General features: G+C 34.1%; 1 pseudogene; it reads left to right on the top strand.

Annotated features, from left to right (window-relative positions):
- The first annotated feature begins 742 nt into the window (after positions 1 to 742).
- Positions 743 to 5428, top strand: LOC143610482 (large ribosomal subunit protein uL5-like; annotated as a pseudogene).
- Positions 5429 to 6142: the final 714 nt, after the last annotated feature.

The raw sequence follows: 6142 nt of genomic DNA, 5'->3' as shown, positions 1-6142 counted from the left end.
AAGGATTTACTCGAAGCTTACAACCATGTGGGGCTGAAAAACAAGGAAAAGGAGGCCTTTAAAGGCATTGTTATCATTGCTTGCTGGCAGATATGGAGGGCCCGAAATGCTTTGATTTTTGGAGGAAAAAAGACGAACATCGGAGATATCATTTGCGACATCAGATCGTCAAGTTTCTTTTGGTTCAAACATAGATCTAAATACAAATCATTTTGTTGGTCAGATTGGTGTAAGTTTTCTTTGATGTAATTGTCTTTTCTTGCTTTGTTTCGGCTCTCCTCCGTGTTGTGGAGGGTGCTTTTGGCTCCGGCCTTTGTTTATAGAAGTTCACAGTTCGAAAAAAAAGAATGAGATATATGTAAATTAGTTCATTAAGGATCTAAAATGGTCATTTAATTAGTTAATTTTAATGAAATTAGGAGATATGTAATATATGTGGTTTAGGAAGGGGAGATATGCAATTAAATGTCTAACATTGGGGAAATATGTAATAAGGAAAGTTAGGGAGATGATATATGTAAATGCCCTTTTTGTGTAAATAATAGGATATAGAGAGAAAAACTGTAATAATAAAAGTATAAAAAAAATATTATTTAATTAAACAGAAGAGAAAAATATAGTGTTCGTTTAGTGTAATTATATAGAGGTGGGGGACGTGGCAACAATGGTAGTCTCTTGAAACCAACCATCAGCAACAATGGTAGTCTCTTGAAACCAACATATATTATGGGTTGTTTGAATGATGGATATTGTGTTGCAGGCTTCAGAGAGGAAGCAGGCGAACCCAATGGTTCAAAAACTTGTTCTTAACATCTCTGATGTGTGTTTGTAATTAAGTATGATGCTGTTTTGTTGGTTAGGTTTTGGAGCAATTGAGTGGCTAGCCTCCTTTCTTTTCCAAGGGTAAGTAAGATTCATTTTACTCTTTTGATTTTATTATTTGTTCTAGGTTAAATTAATTTTAGCTAGCTGAGTTTCATTGTGCTTGTTTATAATTCTTGTTGGTTTGGATTATTATAGGTTGTATTCAATTTGGGCATTTTTTTTAATTAGTATTATTCTGTAGACATTACATTACTTCTTTGTATGCACAAGTTTCTACCTAGTGAGCTCTCTTACAAGAGCTTGAGTTCGGCTTGTTTTAAGCTTTATTTATTTATAGAGCCTGATTGGCTTATGAGCTGCTCGGTTTCTTTACTCCCTTGATTGCATTTGTTCATAAATGAGTTTTTTTAAGTGGATTGCTTAGCTTTCGGGTGACAAACTGTTTAAAACTTAAAGGCAAGAAATTTTCTTACGCTGTGTTCCTGAGTTGTTTTTAGCGAGGGAAATGGAAAGAAATACAAGGAAGTTGAAAAATATTTGTGTTTCTCGAGTATTTAATGGAAGGAAAAAGAAACGAAATGAAAACTTTTAATATTTTCCCTTCTAACTTTGGACGCATTTGGAGAGAGTAAAATCACTTTGCTCTTTAAAAAGTCTCTAAATTCTTTTCTCGGGAACACGGAGTTAAATTTCTTTTTCTCTCTTCAATTTCTTTTCTTTTGTTTATTAATAATCTGATACGTGCAGAATTTATAGAGAGAATTAGGAAGAAGAAACTAAGAGAGAATGTTCATTAAACTAATCGGTACCTTCCCCTTCAACGATTATCCGTGTAAGTATACGCTAACCTAACAAACTATTACAAGAATTTACACAACCAATCCCTCTACTTATCAAAAGTACAATCAAGTCTCTACACTAATTGACACGTAACAATACTCCTCCCTTAAAAGAATTTTGACCCCAAAATTCAAAGTCCAAATCAAGGAAATGGCTTATATTTCTTCAATATTCAAATTCTTGTACCAGTGGAGCCTTTTAAGCATACACATTTGCAAGTGTACTAAACCATACAATCTGTTTTAACCATAGCTTGTGACACAACAAGTTGAATATCTGTTGTAATAGTAGCAAAGAAATTGGTTTCCCTTCCCTTGCACTTTTCTTTGAAAGTTGTTGCTCAATTCCACCAGTTAATTGTTGCTTGTTTACAAGCAGGCTTGTTTTGGCCCACTTATAGTGACTGGATCAAGAAATAGAATCCCAATTTGTAAGACTTTTATTTTTGCCAATCTCTAATATGCTTCCCACAACATATTTGGCAGATATGAATAGTAAGATGTTACTGATTATGGCCGGTTTCCATTCAAACCATGAGAATTGAATAATTCTATGTGTAAAACAATATCCATTCATGAACATAATAAGCACTCCAACCCGTTGACCTTCTTTTAGACCAACAATTATGTAATTAATACCCTCATGAGCCACCATCCTGCGTTGCTTTGAAGAACCAACAACAACCAGAAATGTATCTACAACATTACCACTTGAAATATTCGAAACTACATGCTGCCCATAAGAATGAATTATTGTTGAAGACCTTACAACCACATTACCATCATTACTTTGATGCCCATCTTTAACGCCAATCAGAAAAAGGCCCAACATGCCTTTGTACCCTGTTAGACACACTTGTTTTACTATTATTAGGATGATTATAACTAGTCTTTGGACTGCAACAGGAACAATACCAGCCACTCCAAATTGTTAACCGGAAGCACTTGAACCAGAAACACTATTCTGATTAGAAGAAACATTTCCAGTTGTAATGGAAGCACTGGAGAAAGTATCAACTTGATCATGTAGATCATTACCCAACTTATTGAGCTGATCGCTTCCTATTTCTTTTGGAATTTCCAATACTTGAACATTAATTGGTTCTTGAATCACATTTTCGATCATGACATCTTGATCAATGGTTTCTTGAATTTTAATTTCGTCTTCAGATTCATCAGGTTGAATCTCAACTAGACTAAAAATTTGATCTCCTACTTTCTTAAACTCTTTATTACCCCAATAATCTTGTCTCTTTGCTTTTTCATAAGCCTCCTCAAGGGTTTTTGGACTCAAGAGCTTAATCCACCATCTAATTTCAGGTTTGAGACCCTCCACGAATAGACTTGTAGCATACTCTTCGCTTAGAATTACCTTTGTAAGAAGAAAATCAAATGAATTACAATAATCCTGAAATGAACCAGTTTGTTGTAGGCTATTGATTTCTTCCATAGCCGATGCAGTGTTTAGAATACTTGTTTCTTGATTCTTGGTGTTAGACAGATTAGGGCTCAGTTTTCCCCAATCTGGTGATCCCATCCATTCATCAGAGCTTTTTAATCCCTTCCAACGTTCATAATCGGTTAGCGGCTTTAAGTAATCTGGTTTGTAACCACAACAATGAATCCTGCCTTCAAATTGTATCCCACCACAAGAACACCTAGTAGTTCCACAAATGTGAACTCTTTTGACCCATATCAAACCCCCACACGAGCACAAGAACACCATTCTTGGTTGTTGTAACTGAATCTGATTCGTATATCCAAACCCTAATTGTTGTTGTTGCTAATTTGTTGATTTGATTCAATTTTAGGGCAAAAACTAAATCGAATTGAACAGATTCAATTTTAGGGCAAAATTGAACCGACTAGAAGGAGAATTGATCGATTTAGAATAAAATTGAGGTGGATCGATCGAAACTCCGGTAAAGAAATTGAACTCCGATTATCAGAATTCGTGTAAAATAGTATTGGAAATCAAGAGCCGAGAATCAATAGCTCTGATACCATTGATACGTGCAGAATTGATAGAGAGAATTAGGAAGAAGAAACTAAGAGAGAATGTTCATTCAACTAATCGGTACCTTCCCCTTCAACGATTATCCGTTTAAGTATACGCTAACCTAACAAACTATTACAAGAATTTACACAACCAATCCCTCTACTTATCAAAAGTACAATCAAGTCTCTACACTAATTGACACGTAACATTATCTCAGGAAATGAGCGTTAAGGCACCATTTAGACACTATTATACCGTGAAGTATTTGCTTTACTTTACATCTTTTATTCATTCTTGAATACTTATAATCAAATACCAATTGGTATTGTTAGTGATGTCTTGATGCTAAAGTGTAAAACAGGAAGAGAAGTTTGGTTGCTAGACCAATATTTTTTATCAAGTACCCTAAAGTTTATTTCTAGTACCTTGACTAAATTTTAGACCGTATAGATCAAGATGCTTAGTATTGTGTACACATGTATCATAGGATGCAATCTTGCTGAGACATAATTACGTAAATTAGCCGAAGCTCTAAACACGTTTTATCAAGATTCATGTATGCTTTACATTGTTCATATAATCTTAGTAATTTCAGTGTCGAAGATTGGGATAAATGAGATTTAGGCTAGATGGTTTTTCGATAGCTAATCTTTGATTAGATGTTACTGATTGAAAGCCTCAAAATCTTCGATTTGCTTAAGAGTTAAGAGGCTAAATATGTTCTTGAGTAACAGAGATTTGACTATTTCCTTTTTTTTAAAGTAGTGCGACATTGGCATAGCTGCTGTTGTTTATTGTGTGTTTGAAAACTTGTTTGGCCATGAAGCTTGAAATTTGGACCCTTTTTTTTATACTAATTAGAGCATTTACGTCTTTGTTTGTGATCATTTTTCAAGAAACTATACGAAATAAACTTTCATATTTACTACAACATTGTTACTTTATCTTTTAAATTTGGCTTGTGCTTTATTTTTTGTGGATTTTTTTTTCTTTTACTTTGTATAATATTTGAAAGGTCGGTCTTTTTTTTTCCGTACAGCAAGGTACACTGTGAGGTCATTTTGAATCTGGCGTAAGAAAAGATTGCATGCTATGTAACCGTTAGGGAAGACAAGGCAATGCAGCTGTTGGAGAACAGGCTGAAAGTTAAACGAATACGAATTGCTGAGACGCAACTTCAGTGGCACGGGTTGCTTTGGTTTTGGAATTCAGGAACATATTTATTTGGGTATCAAGTATGTCACTATTTCTTTCAACACAAGATTCTTAACACTTCATATTTCACCTTTAAACCTGTTTTTGGACAATCCACCAACTTGATTAACACGTTTATAACTTGAGTTTTACCAACCAACCCAACACGATTGATAACCTTAACTTCAAAATCTATTTCATATAAATAATCCACGTCAGCATTTAAAATAAAAAATGAAAATGACACGACCATATATATGTGGAACACATAATTAAAGTTGGTTACTATTGTGTTATTTTTTTTCTCTTTGTAAAAATATAATATTTTTGGTGATTACAGGTATGACTTTTTCGTGTGGACTTTTTCTTTGTTCTAGAACGCCCAGGCTACCGTGTGGGCCGTAGACGCAGATGCAAGGCTCGTGTTGGTATCCAACACAGAGTTACAAATGAAGATGCCATGAAGTGGTTTCAGGTGAAACATGGAGTAATTCTCAACAAATTGGTGCTTAGTTTGAGGTTACTTTCATATTTCTATATCTATCTTTTTGCCTTTGAATCCTCTTGGTAGTGAAAAGATGAACTTTCTCAGTTTTATTAGAAGACTGCTGGCTTTTGTTGTGATATTTTTTGTATTAACTTTTTTTGCTTTAGATAAAATGTTGCAAGGTGGAAATCGATACAAATTCTCATGAGTTGATTTAGTTAAAATGGGCTTGGGTGAAAACCGATACAAATTCACGCTTGTAGTCTTAAATGCTTGAAAAACTTTTAAATTCAGAAAAGTGTAAGCGAATACGATTTGATGCATATCCTGGATACCCAAAAGCACAGAGTGGCATATGCTGCAAGCAACTGTGAAGTCTTTTTTTTTTTTTTAACTAAACAAGAAAATAAAAATCATATAATTGCAACCATGTATTCACATATGCATTGTCACTGCAATCAGATCTAAAAGTTTAGTTACTTTTAACTATCTTTATCGCCTTTTTCTTTACATTACAAAATGGACGGTGCTTGGAATATCCAATTAGCATAAACAATTGTAATCTATAAATATAATGTCCAGTAGAAATATTGATGTCAAGTAAATTTAATATATATTGGTGCATTACTGGGCAAAATCTCATTTGGCAGGCGTACCCTTAACCGCTTCGGGTTTATATAAATCATAAAGCGATAGGTAAAAATTGCCAAAGGAGATTTGCCTAGCAATTTGCCGAATACGGAGAAACGCATAGTGGTAAGTGGATGGACTCGTGTTTTTCAATTAATATTTCTTTTC

Source organism: Bidens hawaiensis, unplaced genomic scaffold (genome assembly GCF_021521415.1).
Source record: "Bidens hawaiensis isolate Kalapana, Puna unplaced genomic scaffold, B.hawaiensis_p1.1 tig00002186_1, whole genome shotgun sequence".
NCBI classification, from domain to species: domain Eukaryota; kingdom Viridiplantae; phylum Streptophyta; class Magnoliopsida; order Asterales; family Asteraceae; genus Bidens; species Bidens hawaiensis.
The sequence above is the reverse complement of the archived record's forward strand: the minus strand, read 5'-3'. Positions and strand labels throughout refer to the sequence as shown.